The sequence below is a fragment of the Nicotiana tomentosiformis genome, chromosome 3 (assembly GCF_000390325.3).
Source record: "Nicotiana tomentosiformis chromosome 3, ASM39032v3, whole genome shotgun sequence".
Classification (NCBI taxonomy): Eukaryota; Viridiplantae; Streptophyta; class Magnoliopsida; order Solanales; family Solanaceae; genus Nicotiana; species Nicotiana tomentosiformis.
In genome coordinates this window covers 37,286,376-37,298,144 of record NC_090814.1, presented here as the reverse complement: position 1 = coordinate 37,298,144, position 11,769 = coordinate 37,286,376, and positions in this window count along the sequence as shown.

Here is an 11,769-nt window from a genome sequence, read left to right as displayed (position 1 = left end):
ATCTGTTATGTTTCTCCTTTTATTCTTTTCTCTACTCGGGTTCTCTCGGTTTATATCCTCTGGAATGTATTATCCACCTGAGTCGGTCATCCCATGAGCAGATGCAGAATTTGTCATTTTACCGTTTCCCTTTTGGTGGTACGTCAACGACACTATTTTGTATTCTCGACTCTCCTCATTTCTGACGGTGGTAGTGGACCGTTGCTGGTATATTTGAACCATCACTTGAGGTTTCAATTGTACAATAATCAGTGGACTCTTTCGAGGTGGAAATATTGTAGCTTCAGCATTCCCAATTGTAACGATGGTCCCCTTCATATCATAATCCTCGTCCAACGCAATCATGTTAGCTCCTTGATTTATATGGTTTAGCGATGGGTTACAATTCATATTTGGTGGAGCCGGGGTACATTGGATGGCCCCACTCTTGATAAGCAGCTCAATATCAGTCTTCAGTTGGAAGCAGTCCTCAGTATCATGCCCATGAATACCCGAATGGTAGGCACGCTTGGTTGTATCAAAATATTTGAAAGGTTGTTGGGGAATTATCCCTTCCACTGTGTATATTAGCCCGGCTGTCTTCAATCTTTCAAACAACTGGGCAACGGGTTCAGCGATTGGAGTATACTTTCTGGGACTTCTTTCTTCAAAGTTTGGGCGTGGTCGTGGTGCATAGGCGGGTCGATTTTGATGGGTGGTCGTTTGGACAAGGGCATATGGCCATAGTGGGTTTGCATTTATATAGGCTCGGGGTGGGTTGTATTGGGGTTGAACATTGTAATACGGTTAGGTATTGTATACTGGAGCGTAGGTGGGTTGATGGGAGGGATGAGTGCTTATGGGGTAGGAGTTGTTTCTGCGAGGAGGAATGGACTGATAGTAAGGAACAATTGTTGTTACTGCCTCCTCCTCCTCCTTCTTCTTCTTCTTCTTCTTCTTCTTCTTCTTCTTCTTCATACTTCATATGGAACTAGATTGTATTGCCTTGCTGGCTGCTTGCAGCGCTGCCATTGATCGTATTTTGCCTGATTTGATGCCTTCTTCCAAAAAGTCTCCCATCTTAACTAGTTCGGGAAATTTCTGTCCTATCATACCCATCAATGTTTCCAAATAAATCTCCTATTGGGCTCTGATGAAATACTTGGTTAACACATTATCGTGTAGTAGGGGTTGGGTCCTGGCAGTATCTGATCTCCAGCGGCGGGTATATTCTTGAAATGACTCCGAGGGTTTCTTCTATAAATTCACTAGGCCAAACCTGTCTATAGCGATCTCAATGTTAAATAAAAAATGGCTCATAAAGTCCTCTGCCATATCTTGCCACTCTCTCCAGTTCCTGGGGTCCTGGTGGGTACCAAGTGAATGCTTCTCCCGTCAGACTCCTTATGAACAATTTCATTCTTAGCTTTTTATTTCTTCCTACCCCGATCAATTTGTAACAGTAGGCCCTCAAATGCGCATGGGGATCACCCGCTTCGTTGGAGATATAAAACTTTGGACGCTTATACCCTACGAGCGTGTCAACATGGGGATGTATACAAAATTCCTCATAATCCAGGCTCTTGCTCCCTCGAGCAACATGGAGATTCTTCATCTACTTTATCAACACTCGCAGTTGTTCTGACATCGACTCCTCCTCCTTGTACTTTGATTCTTTCTCCATCTCAGCATATTAGTCGATCTCATATGGCACTCTGTTCGTGACGGGCGCTGTAAAGGTGGGTTCTTAAGTGGCATATACATGAGGAACATATCGCTCATGTGTGGTGGTGTGTGCTATAGGTATGTACTGGGTTTGATTGCTACAAAAAATGACGTTGTCATGAGGAGGGGTGTGAACTAGGTTGGTAGTAGCTGGTGGGTTTTGTGGTGTTTGGATGTAATTCGAGACATAAGGGGTATGAACAGGGGGATTTGGCGGATTTAGTGGGGGTTACTGGTAGTTTAACTTGCGTTGTTGGATTTGTAGTGACTGTGGTTGGGGTACTATTTGTTTGTCGGGTTGCTGAAGGGAAATGATCAAGGGTGGTTGCGGAAGCGTCATCACGACCATGTGTGCTAGCTCCCGAATATGCTGCACTTCTTCTCTCAGTGATTCTATTTCTTGTGCCATCCTGGCAACATGCTCATTATTTCGAGTATCATTCTTTTCCCCCATTGCCTTGGGCTACCGGCTATTACTAGAGCATTTCCGGCCGGGTCATCGATTGCAGACATCTTTCATTTTGATCTCAGATTGTACGGTGGTTCAGCCAGTTTTACGTGTCAAGACAAACCAACCTCTGTTTTCGGGGGAAAATAATAAAGCAATAAAATAAAGAGAAGTAGAAGTTAGTTTCACCAATTTGTATGAATATAAGCACATAGAGCAGTTAATTCACATATTCAAATAAGCATGTTTCCTAAGATGTGAGAGACCTCTCTTTTCTGAAGGTAGGCCTTTGTCGCGAATGTTTGACGAACAACACATATATATCCGGAGCAAACTTAGTTTTCATTGATAGGCTTTGGATTACAATAGGCGAGAGCGATGGTTAAAACATTGTCTTTAAACATTCACAAGATTACATGGGCTTACATGCTTGCCAGTAGGGAAATGAATAAGGGTACAAGATAAAGGGAAATCAACCAGCCATTAATAATCAACCCCGGAGTCACCTCCCAAGCTTTTCTCTTCACGATCCTCCTCAGGGCCGTCTTCAAATTCTCCTTCCTCCTTGCTAGTGTTGTACTCAGGCACTTCTTCAATATCCTCTTCTGGCTCTGCCTCTGATTCAATCTGTATGTACTCGATCACTTGGTCGTCATCCGCTGGTGGTGGTAACATGTGGTCGACCGACCCTGGAAACACCTGTTGATGCATGGCGGTGGTGATAAAGTAGTGGGGTAAAATCTCGTGGTATATTTGTAGCGCTGCTACCGCATCCTCTAACCCAGTCAACCCTTCTCTGCTAGGTCTGAAAAATGCATCCTTTTCATTGATCCACACAAATTTGCCAGGAGCGTAACAGGAATTCTGACCCATCAGCATCATGATCATGTCCTTCCACTCGTCTTGAAGTCTCCTCACCCTTGGGATTGGAAATGCCCATTATAGTCATCTTCATATAGAGTTGTCCTCGACTAGAGCGGTACGTATTAGATCAGACCAAATTTCCGTAGAGCCCGTAGAGGGCATATGGATAAATTCCTTCAAGTCCCACTAGTTCAATGAAGTAATTTCCAGGGGTCCTCATAATTGCCCTGCCATATAACCATGAAAGCTTCCGGTTAACCCATTCTCCGCTCAGATGGGTCAGCATGTCTCTCCACTCCTCTTGCCCGTGCGGGGTGACCCAGTGCCTCATCATCTCATTATGGCTCTTGATCATGTTACTGGTTCCCATAAAGTAATTGATAGTTGTCTCTTTCTGAAATAAATGTTCCGTCACCCATATCTGGAGTAGTAGGTTGCAGCCTTTGGAAAAATCATATCCTCTGGAACATGCTGAAAATGCTCGAAATGTCTCTGCTTATATCACAGGGACCAGGAAGACTTGGAAATTCCCCGAAAAAGGTTACCAAGACTATGGGTAGCAAGTTGATGTTGCTTCACCCGTTTCTTTGTGAGAAGACCAGCAATCCTAACAATGCAAGAGAAGAGGTTAGGGGGCGGAGACTTTTCCAGGTTGCTTGATCACATTGAAACTCATCCATATGACATTGGTAACTTTCTCGGTGTCCGAATCTGTCAAACAATTGGTCCAAGCTCACTCAGCTATCTTCAACATTCCTCAAATTCTTGTTGTTTGTAAAACCCAAAGCATGAAGGAACCTATGGTCGGGCATGATAACAGGCAATATCGACTTTCTTCCAGCAAATGGCAACTCTGCAAAGCTTGTGATTTCCTCCAGTGTGGGTACCAATTCACATCGACAAACATGAAACCACCTTAGCTGGGTCCTCGAATTCTATCAACAGCCTGGTAAGAACTTTGTCAGCCCAAATGTTCATCAAAGTGGTCAATGCTCCCAAGTGCATTCTGATCTAATTTCCATGATCCCGATGAATGTTTTCAGCTCGTGCGACGCTCCCATGACCATATTGATTTCTAGGATGTCGTAGTTAATTTCCATTCTGAAGAGGTGAAAAGGTTTGGTAAGTTTTTGCTCAGGATATTTATCATCTCGTTAGGATAGATTCGTCGTTCCACAAAAGACATGTTGTTGGGTGCATGACCCATTGACATTAAGGTGACTTTCCTAATCGTGAGTTAATACCAATGACAGACTCACAAAGGCTTATGCAGTTTCTTAATTTTGGAGTTGGATTGAACACTGCGAGACGTTATGTAAGTTAACCTGACAGAGCCATTTTCTGAAACTAGTAAATTTTGAAAGAAGGTTTGGAGGGGTGTAAAGACAACCCTTACATGCCATTGTGTGTGATAATATATGACCAAGACTCAATAGGAAAGAATGTGATGACAATGTATAAAGTGATAACAGATAATTGGGATACCAGTAATAATATTAAAGCAAAACAAGCATATGCTAAAAAGGTAATACAAGTAAGACAAGTAAGCACATATTTGCAAAGTTAAGAACAATTAAAGCAGTATATGAACAGACATCCCTAAATTTCGGATCTAGCCTAAGTCTGCTAAGGTCAGAACCTAAGTATGAAATCTCCAGCAGAGTCGCCATATTATTGAACCCTATTTTGTGCAAGTGAAAACAAGATTCAACTAATGATTTCCCTGTTATTGATAAAAGAGAGTCGCCACCTAATATTTAAAGGTATACCGGGGTACCTATTTGTTTATTAGATTATTATCCTATTGGTCTACTAACCGGTGAGATTTGGGTAAGAGTTCTTATTTTTTTAAGGGGTGTTAGGCACTCCCTAAAATCTACCTGAAGTAGCTCCTTACGACTTATGCAAGGTTTAGGGAAGTAGATGCGTATATTCTGCTTAATTAATGCTTTAAGGTTTGTAAGTGTTCTAAGTCTTGTTTAAAGCTTACTTATTTTTGAAGAGAAGTTGTATATGTACTTTGAAAAGAGGGCATAGGTTTTATAAAATTTTGTAATTTGTAATAAAGGTCTTTCGAAATGTTCATATCTACAAAGTTGGAAAAGTTTCGTAAAATGTGGTTATCTTTTAAATGTTTTGTCTTTTGAAATTATGTGGCTAAAATAAACATGTCATGGGAATACCTTTGAAGAATTGATTTTCAATCTGGAGTTGTGTCCTTATTTTAAAACTCGTTGAGGTTTATTAGTCACAAATTACCAACCATGTTTGGTTTGATTTGTTGAAAACTAGCTTTGAAATATTCCGTTCAGTTCTGTTTTCAAAGATGCGCCATTTCTTTTAAAATATGTTCAATATCAAAGACTTTGTAAAAGGGTTAGTGATAAACAAAGAAGGAGACCTTTCAAAAATGTTGGAAGATAGTAAAAACACAGATTCTTTTATTATTTTATCTATCGGCTTTGGGTTTGCCTAGGTTCCTAAAATGATCAAAGAATAATAAAAGCATCCAATAACAACGTTGATATCACAATATATACAGATAATAAACAATAGATTTTATCATCTAAGGGGAGAAGAGAGGAAAAATTAGAATCGGTATTGGGCCAAGAGAAATGCTGGCCCAAGAAACTTCAAACACAACATCAACAAACATCAGCAAATTGGAGGCGTGCTGGACTGGAGTTGGGCCTGAGTTCTAAAGAAACTCGGCATGCCCAAATTCGAACATGCATACAAAACAATAGCAAAGAACATTAGTGACGCCACATGAGCCCAACAAAATAAGTCGTAACATATAAACACGATTTAAGAGTACAGAAAAGCCAACATGTGGGCCTAACACAGTAAAACTATAACAAATGGATACCATTAGAGTGAAAACCAACTTTATTTGTATTAATCCTAAAAGGATTAATGAGAGTCGACCAAGAGCTTAAGATAACACCTTATTCATGGACAAAGTACTTTTGGAATCCCTGGCACTTCAGAGTTCACAAAGGTTTCAAGGACCCGGAGCAGTGCTTGTGTCAGGGAAGGGCACCTTAACCACAAATTAGGTCCCTCCCCAAATACCTTTAATCCCTCACACTCACTCTTTCCCTCAGGGTTAGTTACAAATAAGTTATTCACTTAATGCTTAACATGGGAACAACAGTAAACACTAAGGTTCAAGTACACAAGAGGTCTAAAAGCTACGGGGACATATCATCAAAGTACAGAAGCATGAACACCTTAGGGATTACACCATTAACCTTAAAATTAGAACTCAAAATATAAAGGTCAATCACTGCAAACACTAATAGTGTCCAAGAGTGCTCATCATTCATTTATAACATGTATTAGAACATTTAAAGAGATAAATCACAGGTGCAGAACATGGAGGTTTTTAGAGCAGCCAACAATAGTCTATCCCAAGTATAAGATGCTGAGTTTAAGTGATCCTAAAGGTAGAGAAGACATGCATACTGACTTTATTGGTTATATTGGGTGGTTCAAACTTACAGGAACCCTTAATCAAGTTCATAACACTTTAACAACTATTATAATGTATTCAGAACAGTCCAAATTTCCCTCACACATGCAGAATCCTTACCACATTGAATACTTATGTTAACATTGTTGATCAGACTTCCCTAGAAGTGATAACAAACAATTGAAGTATCCCCACAAGATCACTTTTTATCTTAACAACATGGTCTCTAGCCCATCATGTTCACAAACAATGTCCAAATACACAGTTAAGTCTTTACATTTAGAGATATCAACTAAGTATAGAACATTATTCCTTTAAACAAGACGAACAAAGATCAATGAGTTTCCTTAGGTCCATAAGTGACAACAATTGACTTACATTCCAGGTTCTAGGTTGTTAGGTTATCAGAATAGGCAAGGCTCAACTTCTTCTTCTATTGGGTAGCATAGCTTAAGTGAAGAGTATAATACCTTAAACATGAGTCTCTCTTAGATGAATTGGCAAGCAGGAAATTTATTAACAAAACACACAAGAGTAGAAGCTAACAGAAGATACCCAAACATATATACAGTGATATTTCAAAAAGTTTGCAAGATTACAGAACATATCAGGTGAGTAGATGATCTAATAACCAAGCTAGTGAATTCATCACAGAAGTTCAAATCACAAGATCATGTGAGTTTTACATGTATAGGGTAGACATGGTTTCAGTAGTAGATTAATCAGTCTTAACAGATGAGTTAAAGTATGTATAACATGGATACCATGATGAAGATTAGTTTTAGACATATTAACAAATGATATAGCATTGCTAACCCAAGAACCAACATAGCAGAGATATAGCAGACATGACTCATTCGGAACCTCCAAGACACAAACCATATATGCATTTCAATCATAAAATACGTTAAGAACCTGTTCGTGCACTCTAAACACCGAAAAGAGGTCATCTTGACCTGATATTGATCATGGTCAAACTCCAAATCCTTAACTTAACTAGTTTCTCAACCAATGATCTAAAACATACCCGAGCCCCTCGGGACCCCATCCAATCATACCAACAAGTACATATACATTATCCAAACTTATCTCAAGCGTCAAAACACCCACGGGAATATCACAACAAAAACAATCGAGGCTTAAACCGAATAAAATTTCTCTTAAGTTATTAAATCTTTATTCATTCAAAAGAGTGTTTGAATCATACTTAAACACTTCGGGTTACTTCTAAATTTTGCACACAAGTTCAATTCAACTATATAGACCTATCCAAAGTCCCGTAATACCAATTGGAGTCCAATAACATCAAGGTCAACTCTTTCTCAAACTTATGAACTCTTAAATTCTTCAAATAACCGACTTTCGACAAATATTGTCGAATTCTTCTATGAACCTCTGAAACCAAATCCGAACATATGTACAAGTCCAAAATCATCATACGAACCTGTCAGAACAATCAAAACCTGATTCCGAGTCAGTTTACCCAAAGGTCAAACCATGGTCAAACTTAGGATATTTCCAAACTTTCAAATTGCCTACTTTCGATAAAATAAGCCAAATCAAACCAACGATACACGCAAGTTATAATACAGCATATGAAGCTACTCAAAGTTTCAAACTACTAAATGGAACACTAAAGCTCAAAACGACCGGTTGAGATGTTACATTCTCCCCAATTTAAATATATGTTCGTCCTCGAACGTGCCAAGAGTCGTTTCAAAGCCATCAAATCACTGTATAAACTTGTCATATGCATACCCATGAGTGATCCCACATCACCAAAACCTATATAAGCCTGTCAACAAAACCTAACTGAAGATTCTTTCTTCAACCTTAATATATCAACCATAGACCCAAATTCCATCATTCGAAATTCTTGATACGATCAGATTCTCGCATGTACATATTATATCAATCTCAATAAGCTGTAGCAAATCATAAATATATTCCCGAGATATAATCACATAACGTAACCCATCGCTCATATGTCCGCAGCAATATCTCTAACCACAATAGCTGCCTATTACCAAATCTTGTACGAGTAATATACCTCATATCAAATATAACCATGTTCCAAACCTTCACAACACTGCTAATGATATAAGAAACATGTAAAAACTCATAACCACTCACTTAGTGGAAGTTATTCGACCGATGAGACACACCAAATGACACCTGGTCACGTGCGATGCAATCCGTACACCAAACAATCAACATCTCGAATGTACCCAATGATGGAAAGAGAATCAAATTAGAGGACCGTCCCGTTACCTGAACAAATACCACCACAAAGCGCAATGCCATCAATCTATCACACAAGGAGAAACAAAAACACACGAAATAAACACAAATGCTCATAGCGTAACATAATGCCACTGCGATGCGTGACCCAATCCAAACATCAGTCCCCATAGGACATCTCGATCCATGATGCTCACACTCCACAACCATATGCATATCAACAACAAACACGGGAAGCGCATGACCATAACCATAAAAAAATGGATAACACAATGTACCACAAATAAGAAAACCATAATCAAGGCGCAGTACCGCATCATGTGTGCAAATAGTCAATAGTCTCACAACTCACCGTAGCATAGGAGAGTAACTCGTGGAACACAGTAGAACACGAATAAGATCAACTCTAACCGATGACATCACCCTAAACAATAGTTTTGCTGAGTAAACAAATCCGATTAGATGTAGAATACGCATTCTCATTAGGCCTACCCGTGGCATCCGAATCAATTACGATCCTCCTGAAGTGGGTAGATAAGCTCCGAAAAGTCCATAATAACCTATCCATAACACGTACAATCAGTCGTCAACTCATAACGTACCTTCACCGTCTGCAACCAAGAAACAATCTCCCTCCATGAACTCTTCTAGTCTTCAAGCCTCTAGAATACAAGAATCTCCACGTCTGATCCCAACTCCACCACTCAAATGATTGACACATCTTTCATATATAATAATCTTACGAAAAATACTTCCATAATATTTCCATGACATATAGCAAAATATGAACATCAGCAATCGATCAACCAGGCGATTACCGTAATACCAGTCAAGCATCCGCAAATCGAAGCACAAGGCACTTGTTGGAGTGCGCACCCTTCGCAATTGGTACCAGATAATTTTGAGATTCTTCTAAACATCTGAAATCGCCATTGCTATCTAGAACTCCTGACCCTACACATGAGAAAATCATAACACGCAACATGTTCCTTTTGCCAGTAGGAGATATCCGGCCCAAGTCGTGGTCGACACCATCAAGAACTCTTTGAAACATGTCCGCACATAATCAAGCCATCAGAACTGAATTCCCCAACTCAACTATGTCACGCAACCAGTCAAACCCAAGAGTATTGCCATACAAATACCAGTAAAGTATCACCACACCAATGGAATCAATAAACTTTATTACTATACTGACCCAACACCACCAGGCTGACCCATTTCATCGAATCATCCTCGACGTTTCTTCAAGTTAACTCTTCTCCTTGTCAGTATATTATGATCCTAAACCAACGCTCACTGTAGGAGATCCTTGCACGAACCACGTCGTCTAAAAGCCCATAAACCACTATATTTCCTCTAAAGCATCCAATTATTCCGCAACCAGAATACCCACTCTGAAGAGACCTTTTGGGAATCTGAAGTTGTTTCTCTAGCCTCTCTTATACTGAAATGTAGAATTAATAATGATACAAAATTACCGCAAGTCCCAGCACTATCCAATGAAAATCTCAGATCTTAGCCATATATAATTTCGGGGAACACTTCAATACTGCATATATACCTCAGACCAAAATTGATATAATATATGACCATACAATCTGATCGTCGATAGTAGACTCTCCCACTTGGCGCGAAGCCATAGGACATAAAATTCGATGATCCACAATACCAATCTTCGTAAGCTTGTATATCACGACATAAAATTAGATGATCCACAATACCAACCTTCATAAGCTCGTATATCACCAATCATAAGATACCTCACATCATCTACTAAGCGCATATCCATCCTCTTGACAGTCAAGCCCGCTTCCTCAACTACCTTGAATGATAATATGTACCCTCTACTGAATAGAAGTCCCATAAAGAAAACATAACCTCTAATACCACTGACTAGCCTCAAATCAACATTCTCCCATGACCCTACCATGATCAAAACAACTAGGCAATCAATTAAGTCCCCCCAAGCTCGTACTCACCAACTAGATACATGAAGCCCTGCATCCCACACGTGAACAATTGAAAGATCTACCAGCACATCTCCGTCCTCTGTCTGGACAATATGTTGAGACAAAGATCGAGCATCCATGGCCACCTCATAGCCCATCTGCAGCATCACAATATGTCAGTGCATAGCTGATATACGAGTGGATGCAAGTGAGTATAAGATATGTGCTTCAAGCTGAATCAATGACGCACAATAAGGAATGAAAGAAGTGGAATTTCCTAATTATTTTGTAGCCCCTCGATGATAAGTACAGACATCTCTGTATCGATCAGCAAGACTCTACTAAACTTGTTTATGACTCGTAGCATCCATGAAGCTAGAGCTCTAACACCAACTTGTCACGACCCCAAAATCCCACCTTAGGAATCATGATAGCACCTAGTCACTAGGACTAGGTAAGCCTAACACATGCTTAGAAGCAACGAAATTTAACCAATTTAACTGCAAAATATTAGTTAATAACTGAAATAACATAGTTGAATCAACATCAGTCATACAATCCCAAAATGAGTTGTACAAGTCATAAGCTTTTCCAAGAGTAACTAGGAATATCAAGTACATCACTGCCCCAAAATAATGGTAAACAATGGAAATGAAAGACAACAGAAGGCGACTCCGGGGCCTGCGAACACAATGGCAGAGGTACTTTGAAGTTTCCATCGCGTCACACTATTAGTCAACTAATGACCTGTACACTCCGAGATACCTGGATCTGCACAAAATTGTGCAGAAGCATAGTATGAGTACACCATAATAGGTACCCAGTAAGTATCAAGACTAACCTCGGTGGAGTAGTAACGAGAAATAAGTCAAAACGCCTACTAGACATAATAACCTGCGCAAATATTAATATAAAGCTAACATAGGAACAAATATCAATGTAAAGCAAATCATGGAAGCAATAATAATATAATGCTAGAAATGAAAAGTAAAAACAACAAATAGCAACACGGGGTAAACATGTGATAATGCAGCAAGAAATCAAAATACAGTTATGGTACCGGTGAGGCTAATTAAGGAAAAATA